At 46.6% G+C, this 22,019-nt stretch overlaps 1 pseudogene; it reads left to right on the top strand.

Annotated features, from left to right (window-relative positions):
* The first annotated feature begins 274 nt into the window (after positions 1 to 274).
* LOC127684726 (protein SET-like) lies at positions 275 to 17,826 on the top strand (annotated as a pseudogene).
* Positions 17,827 to 22,019: the final 4,193 nt, after the last annotated feature.

The raw sequence follows: 22,019 nt of genomic DNA, 5'->3' as shown, positions 1-22,019 counted from the left end.
GGGAGGAGCGTATTGCAGTGGACGGCCCCACTCTCAGATGAGGGACAACGCAAGTTGGAGTAGACGAATTATTAAATTAAAAAAGAGAACATAAAGTTGGGAGGAAATGGGAGATAGAGGTGGATATGAGAGGAGTTAAAAGGAGGATTCGGGGATGAATATGATTAAAATACATTGTCTAACATAAAAAAAATATTTCTTCAAAAAGAATTATGGTGAATAAAAGACATGGGCTGGGTGGTGGCCACATGGAGAGAGTGCTCGCAGCACAAGCATGAGGACCGTAGTTCAGATCCGTGGGAAAGCCGGTGAGTGTGGTGGCCCCCCGTGACACCACCGCCTCACACGAGGTCAGGGACTCCCCAGTGAGTGTGACAGCGCCCCTGTGACACCACCACATCACACGAGGTTAGGGACTCCCCAGAGCAAGCTGGCTGGCCAGATTACACCAAACAGTGAGTTCTAGGTTCGGTGAGAAACTCTGTCTCAATACACATGGTGGAAAATGATGGAAGACACCAGACACCAACATCCGGCCTCACATTCACACGCACACTTGCTCACATGCACACACAGGCATAAACACTCACTCATACTCACATACTCAGGTTACCATACACACACTCACACATAGGCACACACATTCATGTGCACACAGGCACACACGCTTACATTCCCACACAGGAGAACACACATTCATACACAGAGACACACATACTTTCTCACATACACTCATGTGCACACAGGCACACACACTCACATGCCCACACAGGTCAACACAAATATACATTCACACACAGAGACACACATACACTCTCTCACACACATAAACACACTCATGTACACCAATGGACACATATTCTCTCACACACACATATACACTCACATCCCCACACAGGTACATGCGCGCCTGTGTGTGCACTCACACACACACACACACACACACACACACACACGTGCCGTGAGCAGAAGTGACTCAGAGGACACAGGAGGTAGCTCAGGTGATAGTCTTTTTTCAGCATGCCTGAGGCTGGGGGTTCAGTTCCCAGCACCATATTCCAGGTTGGTGGCACATAATCCCAACATTTGGAGGTGGAGAAGAGGAGCACAATCTCAAAGTCATCCTCTACCTCCTAGCAAGCTTGGGGCGGATGACATACATAAAGACCTGTATCAAAACAGGAAGTAAGCAGAAACTCAGAGAAGGCAGACCCTGGTGGATAGGCTGGACCTGGAAGACCGCTGAAGATGTGACACCTATCACAGGTAAAGTCTGCTCTGGGGAAGCAGGAGTCATTCCAAGCAGGAAACTCACAAGGCAAAGACCTTGATGGAGGCTGAGGATGTGATGTGACCCAGGGACAGAAAAAGGCAGGTGCCTGAGCCCAGAGGAGAAAGGAAGTCCAGGGGTAGGAAGGGGCGGCTCAGATGGCTTTCTTTTCTTTTTTAAAAAATACTTTATTTTTTTTAATCTAATGAAATTCATTTTAAAATATAAAACTCAGTATTGACATTTTTAAGTCATCAAAATAATTTATAATAGTTAAATAACCATTAAATATACACGATATCTTCTGAAGCTAAACGTAATATGCACTCAAACAGTTTTTAAAATCTATTTGGAACATTAAACATGATAGAAGTAGAAAAACAATCTCTTATGAAGTCCTCTATGGAAGGAAATTGTGACAAGTTCCTAATTAGACAGAAACCATTCCACCTCCATGGGAGAATACTCAGTGTAGCTGTGGCTTCATAGAACGGATTAGGTAGTGTTTCTTCTGTTTCTATTTTGTGGAATAGTTTGAAGAGTATTGATATTAGATCTTCTTTGAAGGTCTGATAGAACTCTGCACTAAACCCATCTGGTCCTGGGTTTTTTTTGGTTGGAAGGCTTGTAATGACTGCTTCTATTTCTTTAGGGGTTATGGGCTGTTTAGATGGTTTATCTGATGGTATTTGGTAACTATCTAGAAGATTGTCCATTTCATCCACATTTTCCAGTTTTGTGGAATATAGGCTTTTGTAGTAGAGCCTAATGTTTTTTTTTTATTTCCTCAGTTTCTGTTGTTATATCTCCCTTTCATTTCTGGTTTTGTTAATTTGGATACTGTCTTTGTGTCCTCTGGTTAATCTGGCCAAGGGTTTATCTTCTTGTTGATTTTTTCAAAGAACCTGGTTTTGGTGATGCATTGTATAGTTCTTTTTGTTTCTACTTGGTTGATTTCAGCCCTGAGTTTATTTCCTGTCATCTACTTATCTTGAGTGCATTTGCTTCCTTTTGTTCTAGAGCTTTCAGGTATGCTATCAAGCTGCTACTGTATGCTATCTTCCGTTTCTTTTTGGAGGCACTCAGAGTTGCATTTTCCTCTTAGCACTGCTTTCATTGTGTCTCATAAGTTTGGGTATGTTGTGCCTTCGTTTTCATTAAATTCTAAGTGTTTAATTGCATTTTTTCCTTGACCAAGTTATCATTGAGTTCAGCTTTCATGTGTATGTGGGCCTTCTGTTGTTTTTGTTATTATTGAAGACCAGCCTTAGTCCGTGATGATCTGAAAGGATGCATGGGATTATTTCAATCTTCTTGTATCTGTTGAGGACTGTTTTATGACCAATTATACGATCAATTTTGGAGAAGGTACCATGAGGTGCTGAGAAGAAGGTATATTCTTTTGATTTAGGATGAAATGTTCTATAGATATCTGTTAAATCCATTTGGTGCATAACTTCTGTTAGTTTCACTGTGTTTCTGTTTAGTTTGTGTTTCTATGATCTGTCCATTGCTGAGAGTGGGTTATTGAAGTCTCCCACTATTATTGTGTGAGGTGCAATTTGTGCTTTGAGCTTTAGTAGAGTTTCTTTTATGAATGTGGGTGCCCTTGCATTTGAAGCATAGATGTTCAGAATTGAGAGTTCTTCTTGGTAGATTTTTCCTTTGATGAGTATGAACTGTCCGTCCTTATCTTTTTTGATAACTTTTGATTGAAAGTTGCTTTTATTCGATATTAGAATGGCTGCTCCAGCTTGTTTTTTGGGACTATTTGCTTGGAAAATTGTTTTCCTGCCCCTTACTTTGAGGTAGTGTCTGTCTCTGACACTGAGGTGCATTTCCTGTATGCAGCAAAGTGCTGGGTCCTGTTTATGTATCCATTTTGTTTTTCTATATCTTTTTATTGGGGAATTGAGTCCATTGATGTTAAGAGATATTAAGGAATAGTGATTGTTGATTTATCTTATTTTTTATGTTATTTTTATGTTTGTGTAGCTATCTTCTTTGGGGTTTGCTGAAAGATGATTAAGTTCTTGCTTTTTCTAGGGGGTAGTTTCCCTCCTTGTGTTGGTGTTTTTCCATCTAATATCTTTTTTGGGGTTAGATTTGTGCAAAGATAATGTGTAAATTTGTTTTTGTCATGGAATATCTTGGTTTCTCCATCTATGGTAATTGAGAGTTTTGCTGGATATAGTAGCTTGGGCTGGCATTTGTGTTCTCTTAGGGTCTGTATGACATCTGCCCAGAATCTTCTAACTTTCATAGTCTCTGGTAAGAAGTCTGGTGTAATTTTGATTTTGTATGCTTGGTCTGCTTTTATATGTTACTTGGCCTTTTTCCCTTACTGCTTTTAATATTCTTTTTTTGTTTTGTGCATTTGGTGTTTTGACTATTATGTGACAGGAGGACTTTCTGGTCTGGTCCAGTCTATTTGGAGTTCTGTAGGCTTCTTGTATGTTCATGGGCATCTCTTTCTTTAGGTTAGGGAAGTTTTCTTTTATAATTTTGTTGAGGCTATTTACTGGCCCTTTAAGTTGTAAATCTTCGCTCTTTTCTATACCTATTATCCTTAGGTTTGGTCTTCTCATTGTGTCCTAGATTTCCTAGATGTTTTGGGTTAGGAGCTTTTTGTATTTTGCATTTTCTTTGAGTGTTGTGTCAATGTTTTCTATGGTATCTTCTGGACCTGAGATTCTCTTGTATTCTGTTGGTAATGTTTGCATCTATGATCTCTTTCCTAGGTTTTCTATCTCCAAAGTTATCTCCCTTTGTGATTTCTTTACTGTTTCTATTCCCATTTTTAGAGCCTAGATGATTTTGTTTAGTTCCTTCACCTGTTTGGTTGTGTTTTCCTCTAATTCTTTAAGGGACTTTTGTGTTTCCTTTTTAAGGGCTTCAAGTTGTTTACCTGTGTTCTCCTGTACTTCTTTAAGGGGGTTATTTATGTTCTTCTTAAAGTCTTCTATCATAATTATGAGATGTGATTTTAAATCAGAGTCTTGCTTTTCTGGTGTGTTGGGGTATCCAGGGCTCACTGTGGTGGGAGAACTAGGTTCTGGTGATGCTAAGTAGCCTTGGTTTCTGTTGCTTATGTTCTTGCCCTTGACTCTCACCATCTAGTTATCTCTAGTGTGAGCTGGTCTTGCTGTCTCTGACTGTGGCTCGTCCCTCCTGTGAGCCTGTGTGTCAGAACTCCTGGGAGACCCGTTCTCTCTGGGAGGAATTTGGGTATGGAGAGCTGTGGCACAGGGACAGCTCTGAGGTGCAGATGGAAACCAGAAGGATTCTATCCCAGGCTGCTCCTCAGTTCCTGTGTCCTGAGGGCTCTGGGTGTGTCCATCTTGGGCCAGGAATTTGAGCAGAAGTGGTGGTCTGACTTGTGCTTACAGTCATGTCTGCAATCCTGGGAGACCCACTCTCTCCCCGCAGTATTTGGGTAAGGAGAGCTATGGCAAAGGATCAGCTCCGGGTGCAGATGGAAACCAGAGGCCTTTTCCAGTGGTTGTCCCAGAGAGCATCTAATCAATTTCCAGACATTCAAGACTTCTTCAACTTTTGAAATAAACCTTTCCCACTCTGAGGCTGTGATGAAGTCTGTGATCTCAAACACTTCGGACTCGGGCTCACTGTGCACGGACAGGATCCTGTGAGCATCCTGCTTTCCTAGTCCCTGAGTGTGGAGGAGGCCAGAGCCAAAGGCCCATTCCCCATGCCGATTATCAAGTAAGACTGCAGGATTATCGTGATTGCTGACAGCACAGGAGGCTCCAGGGTGGCAGAGCTTAGGCCCCAGATGATGGGTGATTTCATTCCATAAAATCCACTATAAATATTGTCCCTGTCCAACTTCCCTCATGAGGTCAGCCTGGTCTACATAGCAAATTCCAGGACAGCCAGGGCTTTGTTATACAAAGAAGTCCTGTTTTTAAAACAAAATAACAAATAAAAGTAAATAAAAGAAAAAAGATATTGAGTGTTCACAGTGCATAATTAACAATTTGATATGGTAAGGGTTCACTCATCCATTCTGCAAATGTTCATTTAGGTGAACACACTGGAGATCCAGATGAACATATCCTAAAGTCCAGTGCACGGCCTCACTGAGTAATCAAGCTAGCCTCAAACTTATGATCCACCTGCCTCAACTTCCCCAATCAGTGGGACTACTAGTATGTGCCATCACGTCTGTCTTAATATTGGCTTTAAAATAAACATTTGTTACATACACGAGTGACTGGGCTCAGGAGCAGCAACAGGTGGACAATATTCTCTTCACACACTAACTCTGAGCACCCTAAAGTAAGATTTCCCTCCCATTGTTCCTGACTTGGTTCTAACTTCAAAGAGTCAAAATGGGGAGTTCACCCTTTTTAAGGAGACAATCAACTCAAGCAGTGAGCAGGTGTCTCTCACGATGCATGAAAGATTGGGTCCAGGACCCTGGTGGATACCAACATCTATGGACACTCAAGCCCCCTGTATAAAACGTATCTGCACAGAGCGGACACACATCCTTCTACACATATGCTCTAACTCACCTCTAGACTCCTTTCATCATGACAGCAGTTGCTACATGTTAGTGTTTAGGAATGATGACAAGGCAGCCAGAAGCCTGCACACGCTGTGAGTCTCTTCCTGGATATCTCTCACCTGAGTCAGTTCAGGCTGCAGATGCTAAGCCCGGAGACATGAAGGACTGACTGCACTAGAGCAAGGGTTACATGTCTAGATATTTTGCAAGTGGTCATTAAATAGTTATTACCAAAATGATTGCATAGGCTTAATACAATGTGAAATAAGCTGTATTTAAAATAGAGATCATAGGGTTGGGGATGAGGCTCTGCTAAGGGAATGCTTGCTTAAGGCACATGAAGCCCCAGGCTCTGTCACCAGCATTACATGACTACAAAGGCTTGGCGGTACACTCCTGTAATCTCAGCACTCAGGGAGTAGACTCAGGAAGATTAGGAGTTGAAGACCATCCTCAGCTTCATAGGAGTTCAAGGCTAGCCTGAGTTATAAGGGACCCTGTCTCAAAAGAACAAATAATCAAAAGTTAAAAAAAAATAGAACTTTCTAATTTTGTACAAATGTGCTCAAAGTTATCAATACCTATCATAACTGTATAGAAGAAATAGGTAGAGATGGAATCCTCTTTCAACTGCTGGTTCCCGAAACCACTCTAGGAACCCAGTTGCCTGTGTGTGCACGCATGTGCACTGAAGCCAGAGGCCGGCACTGAGTGTCTCCGTCCGTGTTCTCCACCTTACTTTTTGAGTCTCTCACTGAAACTGGGCTCCCTCAGGGCCTGAGCAGAGAGGCCAGTGAGCCCCAGGGGTCCACCTCTGTCTGCCTCTCAGAGCTGGAGGTGCTCATGCGGGCTTCCGTGCCTTAGGCTGTTGACATATGGGTTTGGTTTTGGTTTTCGCCTGTTATCACATTTGCACAAGTCCGTCGCTGACCGTGCCATCCCCCCAGCATTTCACACTTCCTTGTAGAAGAGGCAGTGAAGTGGTCCAGGGACAACCGTCTTCAGCGGTCTTCCTGAGGGAGTACCTCAGTTTTCTTCTCATGCCTATTTCTCTTGTTTCTTTCTGTCGCGGATTTTGTAGTGAGTGCTGAGGTAAGCCCAGGCCTTGCACACACTTGGAGAACACCCTCCATTGAGAACTGTCTGTTTCTTGGCAGTTCAGGCTGAGGCCTGTGAGTGCTGCAAGCATCCGGTAAAGGCGGGATGTCCTGTGAGAGGCCTCCTGTCCTTGCTCATTACACCGTATTTATTTGATTCCTTTGTGTATCAGAGGTTTGGATAAGTGCTAGAAAATAAAAGTACACACACAGTGCAGGGAAAATACACAGATGTTTACACCCCTCACAAAGATGGGAGGTCTACTAAGTCCCAGCCTAGCATGTGCCAGGACTGAGGTTTGATCCACAGCACTACCAATTATAAATAGGAAAACAAAAACAAAAACAAACAATATTTTCCCCAGAAGATTCAGGAAAGGTCTAAATAAATAAGAAGAGAAAAGGAAGGTAGAACCACCTAGCATGCAGGAGGCCCTGTGTCCACTTCCCAAAAGGCTTGAATCATTGCAACCCTTGCACTAAGGGGTGGAAAGTTTAAGATCATAATGAACTGGAGAGATGGCTTTGTGGGTGAGAGCCCTTGCTGTGCAAGCATGAAGACGTGAGTTCAAATCCCAGCCTGCATAAAAGCTGAGCTCACTAGCTGCAAGCCTGGCTTCTAGGTTTAATAATAATAATAATAATAATAATAATAATAATAATAAAAACAATATAATGTGGACAATGACAAAGCAGTGCATCTAGTGACCTCCTCTGACTCGACAACCATGTCTATGGCCATATGGCCGTGTGTACCAAGTTATAAAAAGCACTCACATATGCAAACACACACACACACACACACACACACGCACACGCACACGCACACGCACACGCACACACACACACAAACACACACATGAATGCACAGGCATGTGGTCCCCTAACAAGAAGCCAGAAGCTTAGGCCATAGCAAATTCCAGCATGGAGGTATATACCTATAATCCTAGCAGTTTAAGGCAAAACAAGAGTGGGTCTGAATCTCAGACAGAAAGTGCTGGCCTGCTGAGTTCAAGGGCCAAGATTTACAAGTAAATGGAAATGTGTATACGCAAACACAGAGGACTGGAAATGCACGGCCGCCTTGTGGGGGAGCACGCTTGGTAAGAGCGTGTGGCGGGCTGCAGTAACCTGACTTCGTGTGTGCTCTGGAGTCCAGCTCTACATTGAGAGCCACATCCCGTGGGTAACGGGACAGACACGAGGGGTTCAAGGACAGAGGTGATGGCATCCGGTTTGTCATTGAATGATCACGGCTCTTTCGGGAAACACGAGGGAAATACATCTGAGGGGCCCAGACTAGGACCAGGAGGCCAGAGGACAGGCAGGGGCAAAGTCTGAGTAGAGACCGACGAGGCCTTTGCTCCAGAGATAAGGATGCAGAGGAGCTGAGATGGCGGAGACCCTTCTGGGAAGTAGAATGAGCCAGGTTTAGGAGAAGTCATGAGCGGACACCCAAGACAGCCATCTACAGGCAGAGGGAATCCCATTACTAAGATACTGTGTGCGCCTGAGGCAAAGGAGCAATGCCTTAGAATTGGAGGGGAGGCAGTAAGCCTGAAGGACAGGCAGATTGTGGCTGTCCTGTTCCTGAGAGCCCCAGGGAAGCTCTGTCACCAGCTCCAGCCACTGCTCTCTGGGGTAGAGTTGACAGCACAGGGGAACCATAAACGGTAAGCGGAGCCTTAACCTTGCCGGTTACGATCTGAACACGGAAATCAGACGACCCTCTACCAGAGTGGGGTGTGGCCCGCCATCTCTTCTCCTTTCTGACCCTTGTCCTGCTCTGAGACTCTAGTAGCTGGGCAAGAGACACTCAGGAATCAAGGTTCAAAGCCAGGACGGCTGTGTTTCCCCACAGCGGCCCAGCAAGCTGTGGATGGAGCCCGGATCTCCAGTTGGCCTTCCATTGCAAAGCCTGGGTGCTCTGCAGTGCACAGAGTGGGTGCTTTTCTTAGGGTCTTCTTAGTTCAGGAGCTCATTCAACGTGAGGTCTGGAGCAGCAGCCTGCCCAGGCTGCTGGGCTCTGGGTCAGTGTGCTCACCTTCTGCTGAAGACAGGGCCCTGACCCTGGCTGTCAGTGGCGCATGCAGAGCGCTGGGGCCTCATCCTGTCTGCTTGGTTAGTGGGCGTGACTCCATAGGAGAGTCTCTCTGGGCAAGCTGTCAATCAGTGGAAGGTGCCAGGAGACACTGGAGACACTGATTGACAGTGAGTCAGGAAGAACAACAGGCATGTAGGTGACATGTCTCTGACATGTGGGTGACATGTCTCTGACATGTGGGTGACATGTCTCTGACATGTGGGTGACATGTCTCTGACATGTGGGTGACATGTCTCTGGCATGTAGGTGACAAGTCTCTAACATGTGGGTGACATGTCTCTGGTATATAGGTGACATGTCTCTAGCATGTAGGTGACAAGTCTCTAACATGTGGGTGACATGTCTCTGGCATATAGGTGACATGTCTCTGCCATGTAGGTGACATGTCTCTGACATGTGGGTGACATGTCTCTGACATGTGGGTGACATGTCTCTGACATGTGGGTGACATGTCTCTGACATGTGGGTGACAAGTCTCTAACATGTGGGTGACATGTCTCTGGTATATAGGTGACATGTCTCTGACATGTGCTTTGACCATTGAGACCTCCTTTGGTCCTTGGGACAGCTTTGACCAGACAATAAACATATTAAGAGACTCAAAATCATTATTTTAATCCTGGAGGGAAAGACTCTGAGGTTGTGTACCCCAGACTACAAACTTCCTTAAGATGGCAATTTGAGGCTGGAACGATGGCTCAGCAGTTATGAGCACTGGCTGCTCCTGCAGAGGACCCAGGTTCAGTTCCCAGCAGCCACTGTCACTCACAGCTGTGGGTGACTCCAGCCCTGTTCTGGCAGCTCCAGCACCCTCCTCTGGCCTCCTCAGCCACCCGGCACGAAAGCAGTGACGTAGGCAGGCAAAGCACTCACACACTTCAAATAACAATAGAGAAGACCTGCGATCTTCAGTTGGGTTTAAATAAACATTTGTCGCATAGATGAGTAACTGGAGAGAGGGGTGTTGGTAGACAAGCCCTGTGAGGAGGCTTCTGCCTTCCACAGTTTGTGAATTGGTTCTGATTTTAAAGTGTCAATTCCTTCCCCGCCCCCTTAGGGAAATAATCAAGAAAAGGCAGTAATGAGTGGTTGCCTCTCCCGATCCAGCACCACTGAGTCCAGGACCCTGCAGAATCTGTTCAGGTCCCTTTTCTAAACTGACATAGGATCTGCAAACAGCCAATGTGTGTCCTCCTGTGTCCACACGTAAATTACTTTGAGACTACTCACACCCATGACAGTGCAAATTCTTTATAAATAATTGTTGGACCGTCCCACTTAGAAGGACAACAAGAGGCCTGCCTGTGTTCAGTAAAGTCATGTTTAATAATTTAGATCCTCGGCTGGTTCAATCTGTGGCTGTTAAACTCATCGATACAGAAGGCAGACTGTACTCAAAGGCAGCCAGAGAAAGCCCAGAGTAAAATAGACGTTTGGCAAGCTGGTTAGTAAACACAGTTATTAACAAAATTAAATTGCATGAACATATAATGACATAAATCATGTTTAAAACAGAGGCAGCATGGGCTAGAATGTGACTTGTTAATAGAGTTCAAGCCCATCAGCATGGTGCCTGAGTTCCAGCTTCAGTGCCACACAAACAAAGCAGGGGGCAGCAGGAGGAAGAGACATCAGGGTTAGAAGTTCAAGGTCAGCCTCATCTATGTAAGAAATTCAAGGCCGATCTGGACTACAGGAGACACCCTCCACCAACCATTTTCCCCCTCAGAATAGGTCAGAATTATCACCAAAATCCCAAACTTTGGAGTAACATTTGTCAACCACAAGTGTCTGCGCTGCTTGGGGAGGAATATGAGAGGCCCCATATTATCTGACCAGACTTAAAGCGACAGAATTTGAAAACACGAAATCAGGTTACAGAGTAGATTTTTACTTTGATGAAAATCTTTACTTTGAAAATAAGGTTCTCTCTGAAGAATTTCATTTGGGTGAGGGCTATGAGCCATCTTCAAAGGCCACTGAAATGAAATGGAAATCTGTAAAGCATTTGACAAAACACTCAAGTCCCACAGAGAATAAGGCCAGCGGGGGAGACAGCATGAGGGACCAGGGGCTTCTTCACCTGGCTGACTGGTCATGCTGTGTAGTCACAGACAAATTAAGAGAGGTTGGAAAAGGTGATTATTGGCCAGAGCCCTTGGTTCCTAATGTGGATGATTGGGGGAGGAGGTGATGGTGACAGTGGTGATGGTGACAGTGGTGATGATGGTGATGGTGATAATGGTGATGATGGTGATGGTGATAATGGTGATGATGGTGATGGTAATAATGCTGATGATGGTGATAGTGATAATGGTGATAATGGTGATGGTGATGATGGTGATAATGGTGATGGTGATGATGGTGATATGGAAATTAGAGGAGAAGGATTGGAAAACATTGATGAGGGCAAAGAGGATGAAGTGATGGTGAAGGAAAGGAAGGCGAGGAGGGGAAGAACACCAGTGGGTTCCAACCTTCTTTTCTTTTTCTGTTTTGATTTTCTCCAGGCCCTGAGAGCCAGCTGCCATCATTCTCTCCCTTCCGTCACACCTGTGCTCAGCCATAGTTTTTGAGGTCTCTTTCTTCTAGACACCACAGTTCTCAGCGTATTTGGGGGACACTCCTTGTGCAAAATACAATGGAAATAGATTTAAAAAAAAAATCCAGAACCATCCCCCACCCCATCCCCAAAGCCGGGACTTCCACACTCAGCATAATGGTGCAGTGTCTGTCTGTCATGCGCCCCTCTCCTGTCGACTGCCTTGGGGTGAGTTCGTTCAGAAGCACGCTGTCAGAACTGAGTGGGTGAGGTCCCCTAATCCCTGTGATCCAGGTTGCCATGCTGGTTCTGCACTGTTCAGCAATCTCTAGGCCAGGAGACCTTCTGGCCACAAATAACACATGACCAGGACAAGGACAACCTCTTAAACGTTGTCCATCTGGATTCGAATTCACCTAAAAAAATTTTACTGTTACAGGCTATCTAGGCATCAAAATTGTATTAATAATAAATCTTAAGTTCATTTAAAAATGATTGTTTGGAGTATGGATACCTTTACCTTCTGTTAGACACTAAAGGGCCTTGGCATGCTAATGAGATGAATGTGCTTAATTGTTTTGAGATAAACAATTAGGTCTTGTCTGAATGTTTGATACTATAAACTATGAAGCCTCTTCCAAACCTTTAGGAATTGGCCAATATTTTGGTTTCCTAATGGCCAATGCTGGAAATACCACATGGCGGAAGTATAAACCCAGAGGTAGGTACGTCAGGGTCTTCTTGGCAGTTATAGAAAACTCAGTCCTAATCCTAAATTCAGCCAACAATTCTTTTTAATGAAACTCAAATTAGCAAGTTAGCTTAAAAACAGTAATTTCAAAATCAAACGTCATCATATCCAGCATTAAGGAGGCAAAGACAAGCAGGTCTCTGACTTCCGGTCAACCCGGTGACATAGTGAGTTCCACCTGGACCTAGGATCCGCAAGAAGCTGAGGAAGAGTACAAGTCCAAGGCCAGGCTGGGCAAGGTAGTGAGACTCCGTCTCGAAATAAGGACACTGGGTGCTAATTGACCGTTTGAAGCAATGAGAATCTAACCAGCAAACCTACATTTAGTTGCAAGGGTGAGTAGAAGGAAGTGCGGAGGACCAGGGAAGAAATGAGTTAAATACTGATTTGTGTCCTGAAGGAACTTGCTGTAGAGAAGGTGACACACACAGCCCTGTGACTAACAGTGTGGTAGATGATGTCATGGGGGAACGGAAGTGTGCAGGAGAAAGACAGTAACTCAGAGACTACCCACATGCTCCAGAGGGCACCCAGACCCGAAGCACCACACCAGTGTCTTTCTCGCTCTCCAGGGTGTCCCCAGCACCTTGTACACTGTGTCCCCAGCACCTTGTACACTGTGTCCCCAGCACCTTGTACACTGTGTCCCCAGCACCTTGTTCACTGTGTCCCCAGCACCTTGTTCACTGTGTCCCCAGCACTTTGTACACTGTGTCCCCAGCACCTTGTACACTGTGTCCCCAGCACCTTGTACACTGTGTCCCCAGCACCTTGTACACTGTGTCCCCAGCACCTTGTTCACTGTGTCCCCAGCACCTTGTACACTGTGTCCCCAGCACCTTGTACACTACCTGCACTGAGCTGGCATCCAGTAGGGCAGTCAGTAAAGAGTGTGCCACAGAAGGGGTATTGGTGACTTTGACTTTGATAAATATGTAATCTTTGTTGCTTTTTGAGACACATCTCTCTGTATTTTTTTAGCTCTGGCTGGCCTGGAGCTCACTCTGAAGACCAGCCTGTCCTCAAACTCTCAGAGATCTACCTGCCTCTGCCTCCTAAAGTGCTGGGATTAAGGGTGTCAGTTGTTACGCCTGACTAAATCTGTGGTCTTACAAGTCAAACAAGGTAGGTTTGTTAATGTCATTCCAGAAAAAACAGTGTGAGTGCTGCTTGGGTCTTCTCAATTTGCCATGAACTAGAGACACCTGGGAAGAGGGAACCTCAACGGAGGGATTGCTTTCACTACACTGGCCTGTGGGCAAGTCTGTGGGGACATTTTCTTGATTAATGCTTGCTATGGGAGAGAACACGCTGTGGGTAGTGCACTGCCAAACAGGTTGTTCTGAGCTGTGTAAGGAGGGCGGGCAGGCTGTGGGAATGCCAGTGAACAGCACATCACCATGGCTCTGCTTCCGTTCCTGCCTCCAGGGTTTTCCCTGACTTTCCTTGATGATAGATTGAAAACTTAAGGTGAAATAAACTTTTTCCTCCTCACGTTGCTTTTGGTCCTGGTGTTTACCATAGCAACAGGAAGGAAGCAGAACAGAAAATGGTACCTTGTTGTACAGGCATCTGTGCATTATCCTCTGAGGCAAACCACCACCGTCTTCAGCAGCCCCATAGGAAGAGGGGCAGAGCTAATCCCAGCACTCAGGAGGTAAAGGCAGGAAGATCTCTGTGAGTCCAAGGCCAGCCTGTTCTACAGAGTCAGTTCTAGGATAGCTAGGGCTATGCAGAGAGAATTTGTCTCAAAAAGAATGTTTTTAATTTAAAAAAAAGCAGAAGGGGGAGAGAGAACCAAGACTACTGCTGTCTGCTAAGACCACATGCAGTCAGAGCAGAGTATACAGTTTTGCTCTGACTGCGTGTGGTCTTAGCAGACAGTCTAGAGACTTACATGGGGAAGGGTGAGGGAGAGGCACCCTCTATGTAGCTATGGGAAGCCATTACCTCTGCCGGGTGCAGACTTTTCAGAGTGGCTGCTTTACAATCTCCTATTCTTTTGCTCATAAAAGAATACTTCACACACTGCTGCTCTGAAGGTAAGGGCAGTACGTTCATCAGTTCCCCAGAGCGAACTTTGGTGGAATTGTACATTGGTTGGTCAGTGGGACCTTGTGGGGGCTGTGAGATCTAAACAATGTCTACCTTGGGAGGGGATTCCAGCAATACTGGTTTAGCGGGCAAGATACACAGATCAAGGATGAGTTTGGGAAGAACATTGGTGTTGCTTCTGCTGAGCATGATGGGCCAGAAGTCTGAGCGGTTGTGGAGGGAGTTCTGACACGGGATCTGTCCCCATAGGGCTTGTGGGAGTGGGGGTCAGTAGCATGCTTCTCACAGCTAGGAGACCAAAAAGTAAAGAAAACCCAAATATAATCTTATTCAAAAGCTCTCCTGGAACTCCAAAACCTGGAATCCATGGGAGGAGTAAAGTAGCACAAAGGTAGAGAGTCTGACCTTTGATACAGAAAGGGAAAAATTCATGGTCCAGAATCCAATCTGAGGCCATAACAATGTTCAGTGAACGAGACCGCGGTAATAAAGACATATTCAGTACTGGGGCTTCTGGAAGCAGGGAAACCCTTTAAACAAGCAACGAAAGATTCTCACAGTCTGGCTTGTGAAGCTGTGGGACAGTCAGAGGCAGGGGAGTCAGTCCCTGATGGAGTAGCCCACTCAAGCCACTGGGCATATTTAGTGGAAGTCACCATGGATATCAGGTGCTGGAGGACCACAGAGGAGGGACAGGCACAACAGAGGCAGCTAGGGATGAGGAAATCAGTGTATGATGCCTAGCTTCTGGGTCTTTGTTCACCAATGGTTTATGGAAGAGCTGGGTGTGATAAGGGCCCCCAGACTGGATGGAGTTATGGTGGCTTGTGGTGCCCTTTGGTGAGGCAGGATCTTTATGAAATAGCAAAGTCTTTGATGGGTCTGCATGACCTTGACCAACATGTAAATCGTGTCTATGAGGTGATGGAGCAGCGCACATGCTGGAAGAGAACGGCCAAGACTGAGGGGAGGGTCTTCAAGTATCTGGGTTACTTGAAGACAAATGTGGCAAGATTTGCATTGAGTTTCTGAGGGAAAGAAATTGACAGAAAGCCAAACTCTGTGCTACTGAGCTTCTGGAAGGCATTGAGGCCTAAGGATCAGTTCACAAAAGGCATCTGTGATAAAACATTACAGGTGAAGACAATCGAGCATGTCCCACAGTGGGCCACTGTCCCTGTAGACTATGCAGGGTGCTTTTCACTCCTGCAGAAGGATATACTACAGATACAGATAGCTTGCCTGGTCATGGCCTCTCCCAAGCAGCCAGGTGTGGTGGGTGGAGAGACCATAGCTGGAGATCCAGCCACAACCACAACCCAGAGCCTCTCTGACCCAGGAGCTCACTAAGTCACAGGCGCAGCAGGGGAGAGCAAGCCCAGGGAAGTCACGGGCTCCAGTAGAGAAGCACCTGCTAGAACTTGGCTAAAGGTGCTGTCCACATTTGTGTTTGAAAAGTTACTACTACCAGCTGTCTGTTTGGACATTTTCCTATTCCCCACCCCCTCCTGTTCTTTTTCTCACTAGAGTTTTGTAAGAAATTTCCCACCTATGTTCTGGAGATGGAGGAATGACAATAGTGTCTTAATTACTTTTCTATTAATATGAAAAAACACCATGGCCAATGTAACTTATTTAAAAAGACATTTCATTGGGCTTATGGTTTCAAGAGTTAGAGTCTGTGGTGGTGGAGGAAAGGCCGGGTGGGTAGGCAGCTGCAACAGTAGCTGAGAGCTCACATTTTGACCCATAAGTGGAAGGCAGAGAAGGAACATTGGGAACAGTACAGATCTTTTGAAACCTCAAAGCTTGCCCCAGGGACACACCCCCTCCAACCAGGCCACACCCCCTAGTCCTTCCCAAATAGTTCCACCAACTAGGGACTGAGTAGTCAAATATATGAGCCTATGGGGCCACTCTCATTCAAACTACCACGGAGGATACACTAGAGTTAGAAACTGGTCAGAAATTTATGTCACTCCCTCCCAAGCTCAGGAACTCATGGGGAAGATGCCAGAAAAAAAAAAGGAAGAGCTGGAGGGGGAGCTGGCTCAAGGTACTATACAGGACTGACTATTCTCTGAACCAAACCGTCACTATCTTCAGGGGTTCTGCCAAAGATCATCATATCTAAGCCTCACAGACATGGTCGGGGAGGATCATGGGAACCTCTCCCAAGTATCCAGTCCCCTCTCCCAACCACTGTTATGGAACTCTGCCCTAATCACCTGTGGCCTTTTGGAGGCTGTAAATGGGGAAGGATGAGGAGAGGGTTTCCATCTATGCAGCCACAAGGGAGCCATCATCTCTACTGTGTACTGATTTTTGTGACTACTTTAAGGACATCTGTATTCCTGCCCATAACCCCTCAGCATTGCTCCGTAAGTAGGCCTATTTAACCCACCAGTTTCCCTAGGTGAACTTTGGTGAATCATACCTTGGTTTGTCATCTGGACCTTGGGAAGGGGGATGAGACAGTCTATCCTAAAGAGGTAATTTTGGCAACATATCATAAATGAAGCATTGCAGTGACAGAATTGACCAGTTTGCTTTGGGGAGGATTGTGAAGGGATCCTGGGGCTTTGGGATGAAAAAAATAATTGATGCTCACAGCTTACTGAGCTGTGGAAGCCTGGAACACACTGCTTAGAGTCACACAGACAAGGGGAGCCCAGGCAGGCGAGGCTCCAGGGGACACAAAAAGTTACGTGATGTTTCCCAAATGCCTATGGTTCCTGCTCCTGTTGCAACATTTTTCATTCCCACGCATCCACCTATGGCCCTGTCGAGTATGCCCCATGATCAGGTAAGACTAGAACATGGTATATTGATTTTTTTTTGTCTTTCCCAGACAGGGTCTCACTATGTAGTCCTGGCTGGAATGTACTATGAAGACCAACTTGACCTTAAACTCACAGAGATCCACCTGCCTCTGTCTCCCAAGTGCTGAGATTAAAGATGAGTACCACTACACCCAGTTATTAGTGGCTCAGCATACCATATAAATGTCACCCAGAAGTGGTAGCTTTCCAGAGCAGCCATAAAGGACACTGGAAAAAAGTCTTCATGGTGGACAGATCTTGGCAGTGAACAAGTATATCTGTATGTTTGCTTGGAAAGAGAAGCAGATATATATATATATATATATATATATATATATATATATATATATATATGGAATATGTTTGAAAAATTGATGAGAAAGGCATTTGGGGAGAAAGCATAGATAGATCTCTTCAAATGGTAGACGGATATGAAGATAATTGTTCCATGGAAATGCTTTTCAGAAGATGACTTCAGAAGAGGAAGAGCTTAATAGGCAAATGGACAGGATGACCCATGCTGTGGGCGCTGTTTCCTTTCCTAGCCATTCCTGCCACTGCCCCATGGGCCCGGGAACAAAGAGCCACGGCGGCCGAGATGGAGTTATGCACGGGCTCAACAACATGGAGTTCCACTTGCTAAGGCTGATTTGACTACGGCTGCTTCTGAGTGTCAGATCTCCCAGCAGCAGAGACCAGTCCCGAGCTCCTGATGCAGCGCCATTCTCTGGGGTGACCAACCAGCAACCTGGTGGCAGGCTGACTACATCACACCAGTTCCACTGTGAAAGGGACAGTTCTTATAAATACCTGCTAAGGCCACACAACCAGTTACAGGGATGAGAACTGCAGTTGGCAAGAATGTTTTTGTCCTACCTGTTATTAAGAATATGTAAACACTATAAGCCGATATTTGTGGTTTTCTTATCATGCAATATAACATCAGTTGATATAACATTCCTGATTAAGTGTTGAAAATCTATACTATCATATTAAAGTCATAGGACCTTAAAAAGGAAAGTATTGCCAGGCAGTGGTGGCGCATGCCTTTAATCCCAGCACTTAGGAGGCAGAGGCAGGCAAATTTCTGAGTTTGAGGCCAGCTTGGTCTACAGAGTGAGTTCCAGGACAGCCAGGACTACACAGAGAAACCCTGTCTCAAAAAAACAAAAACAAAAACAAAACAAAACAAAAAGCGCTAAGTATTCCTCAAATGATTTTTGCTCTACAGAGCTCAGAAGATTCCAGATGGTGGTCTTTGGCACTTCAAAATCTGTTGTCTCCTCGTCTGGATTTGATTATCCTTTCTATGGTTGCACCTTTTCTTTGGCCTTGTTTTTTTCCTCCTTTGGAATATGAATGTCTACTTGGTACCATAATACATTGGAATGTGTCATTTGGTTTTGATATTCATGGGAGTTTACAGTTAAGAAATTGGAGACTGTGAAAGCATTAGCATTTGTAGGTATCATAGAAACCTTTTAAAGTAGACTACAGTAATGCATGCTGAGGTTAGACCCAAGGCCTTGCACATGCTTGGCAAGAACTCCAGCACTGAACACTTGTGTTTCTTAGTCATTAAGGCTGAGGGCAATGGGTGCCTCGTGAATTCAGATGAAAGGGTTTGAAATCTTTATGTTCTTGCTCAAACACCCAGCCAAGTTTATTCAGTGTCATTGTGTGTCAAAAGTTTGCATAATACTCAAATTAGATATAGATGTGAAAAGAGCATCTTTCTCACGGCACAAGGTGAAGACACAAATAAATATTTACACTCCACACAAAGAACTCACTAGAGCCCTTGCTAGCATGTAGCAAGCCTTAAGTTTGATCACCAACCCTTAAAAAAAAAATCTTTACCTGGGAGACTCGGTGAAGTCCTAGAGGGAGTGCAGCTAAATCATGTGCTTCCCCGTGCATGCAGGAGGTCCTGTCCACTCTCTGACTGAATGTGGTGTGGCATCCCTATTAGCATTAGAGGGAGAGGTAGGAAGATTAAGTTGAAATCATGGGGGGCTAGGGCCATGGCCTCGTGGGTAAGAGCGCTTCTTAGGCAAACATAAGAACCTGGGGTCAAATTACCTGCATCACATTAAAAAAAAAATAAGTTGCACGTCTCTGTTCAAGCCTGTAACCCAGTGCTGTCAGTTGTGGGTAGTGAGAGGAGAATCCTTGGGGCTGGCTAGCTGGCTACTGGGCTATTGCTTACTAGATTCTTCCAGATAGAGATAGTCTCCAATAAGGTGGAAAGTGGTCTAGAAAGACAACGACTGCCCTCATCTGGCCAAAACATGCAAGTGCAGGCCCAGGTGCAACCAAATACAGGTGTGCATATAGCGCACAAGTGTGCACACCCAAAAGACACACGACACAAAGAAACAAGCAACTCAAGGTCACAAGTTCTAGGACAAGGGTACAGACTTATTTTTCTAGTCAAGAGGAAGTCGAGGCAGGAGGATCGCCTAAGACAGTTGGTGCAACTTGGCAAGACAGGAGTGGAGATGAGACTCAGTCAGAAAATGCTACCCTGCTTTGCTCATGGCCAGAGACTTAAATTGATCTCACAGAAGGAAATTGATCTCACAGAAGGAAAATGTGTACAACGAAGTGTGTACACTTTGAGGAGGTGAGTGCTTGGTAAAGGGGTAGGGGGTACTGGTAGGTAGGGTGGGTGCAAGGGGGTTAGAGGGTTGTAGGGGGTGTAGGGGAGGTGTAGGGGAGGTCAGGGTGTAGAGAGGAGGTTAGGGGACTTAGGGGGTGCAGGGTCGGTAGAGTGAGTGTGGGGTGGATATATAATGGGTGTAGGGGGTGTAGGGTGTAGGGTGGGTGTAGAGGGGTCCAGGGTGGGTCCAGGCTTGATAGGGTGTGTAACAGTGACAAAAAGGAGTCAGGAGTCAAATGTGCGCAGCCTTAAAGTCAGCGCTGAACGTTATACATCTTAATCCTGTGAGTTACAAGATAGGTTCAGGGAGGGAGAGGAGACATCCGGGTCATTGTTGAAATCATCAGCACAGCTCTTGAGAAAAATGTGAGGAAAACACATCAGATCGGCCCAGACCAGGGGCAGGAGGCCTGATGCCAGGCTACGGGAAAGGGCTGTGAGCGCTGACTGAAAATGTCAGAGCTCTGAGGAGAGCTGAGAGGGCGGAGACCCTTCTGGGAAGCAGAACGAGCAGGGTTCAGGAGAACACAACAACCCACCTCTGGCAGCCGAAGACAGGTGCAGAGGGCACATCAGCAGAGACAGAGGAAGGCAAGATCACATCTCAGCAAACGCTGTCTGGGAGGGAGGGGTGGAGGAGAGATTTGACAAGAAGGACCTAAGTCTGAGGAGTGCTGGAAGAGGTTCATGTTTGTCTTCAGCCCCAGAGCCCTGAGGAGGGGCTTTCTTGGTGACTGGTTCCTCCCATTGCACACTTAGTGGGAGGAGTGCAGCCTTAACCCTGCCAGGCACAGAACCTGGAGTGGGGTGTGGCCCGCCATCTCTTCTCCTTTCTGACCCCCCCCCCCCCCCGTCCTGCTCTGAGACTCTGGTGTTTCTGGTGTTTCCCCACAGCGGCCCAGCAAGCTGTGGATGGAGCCCGGATCTCCAGTCGGCCCTCCATTGCAGAGCCTGGGTGCTCTGCGGTGCACAGAGCGGCTCCTTTTCTTAGGGTCTTCATAGTTCAGGAGCTCATTCAGCGTGAGGTCTGGAGCAGCAGCCTGTGTGCTCCCCTTCTGCTGAAGACAGGGCCCTGACCCTGGCTGTCAGTGGTGCATGCAGAGCGGTGGGGCCTCACCTGGACAAAGAGCTCATCTGGTCTGCTTGGCAAGTGGGCAGCCACAGTGAATCCATGGCAAAGCCAGTTCTCAACCTGTGGGTGGTGCCTGGGCCCACCACCTGCCCTTGGGAGAGTCCGGGTACCTGAAATGGCTTTCTTCCAAAGTTGAAGTGCTTTGATGTTCCTAATCTTATTTGATCCTTTGCGACATTTGCTGGACAATACTGAAGATCTTAAAAAGTAACCGAAAACATCATTTTAGTGCTGGAGAGAAAACCTCTCTCCTAGGCACTATGTCCAAGTACACAAACTGTGTTCAAAATGGCAAGTGTCTCCTGCACTCCCCCACCCAATACCCAATCCTGAGATTCCCAGACCCGCGCTATGACCTTCCCCACTCCAACACCAATCCCATTCAGCTTCATATGAAATCTAAATGGATTGGGTCCCCTTGCAGGCTGGGTACCGCGGGGAACCAGGGGTTAAAACCCGGGGCGCTTGTGGCCCCTTCCCCCTCCCCAGGCCCCTCATCTTCACTCGGCGCCTCGCCTGGAGCGAAGGTTCCCAGCCCTGCATTAGAGGGGAGGGGGAGAAATGGGCTTGTTTCTCGAGTGGCCAATCCACGAGCTCGCGGTGCCTCAGAGGAGGCGCCAGCATTAGGCCGGCCCGGAGCTGCAGGCTTCCCGCGGCAAAGTACAAATGCGCCCGAGCGCGGCGTCTGGCGCCCGAGGCGTGCACAGCGGCAGCGCTCAGCCTCCCCCGCGCCGCCACCGAGGGTCCTGTCGCCCCGCCGCGCCCCAGACCCGCGCCGGACCCGAGCCGCCGCGCCGCCGCCTGCCAGCGCCCCCGGGACACTGCGCCCCGGTGACCGCGCCCCGCAGACCCCGGTCCTCTAGCTAGCACCTTCTCCCTCTCTGCCATCGCTTTTCTCTTCTGCGGACCTTCATTTCTCCATCTCCCCATATCTCCATCTCTCTCTTTTCTCTCCTTGTCCCCTCCCTACCGTCCTCTCATCGGCACCTTAGACCTCTCTGCCCTTGACTCCTCTTCATCTCGCTTCTCCAACTCCTCAGGCAGCGGCCCTAC

This window comes from Apodemus sylvaticus, chromosome 1 (assembly GCF_947179515.1).
Source record: "Apodemus sylvaticus chromosome 1, mApoSyl1.1, whole genome shotgun sequence".
NCBI lineage: Eukaryota > Metazoa > Chordata > Mammalia > Rodentia > Muridae > Apodemus > Apodemus sylvaticus.
This window is presented reverse-complemented; position numbering and strand designations above follow the sequence as displayed.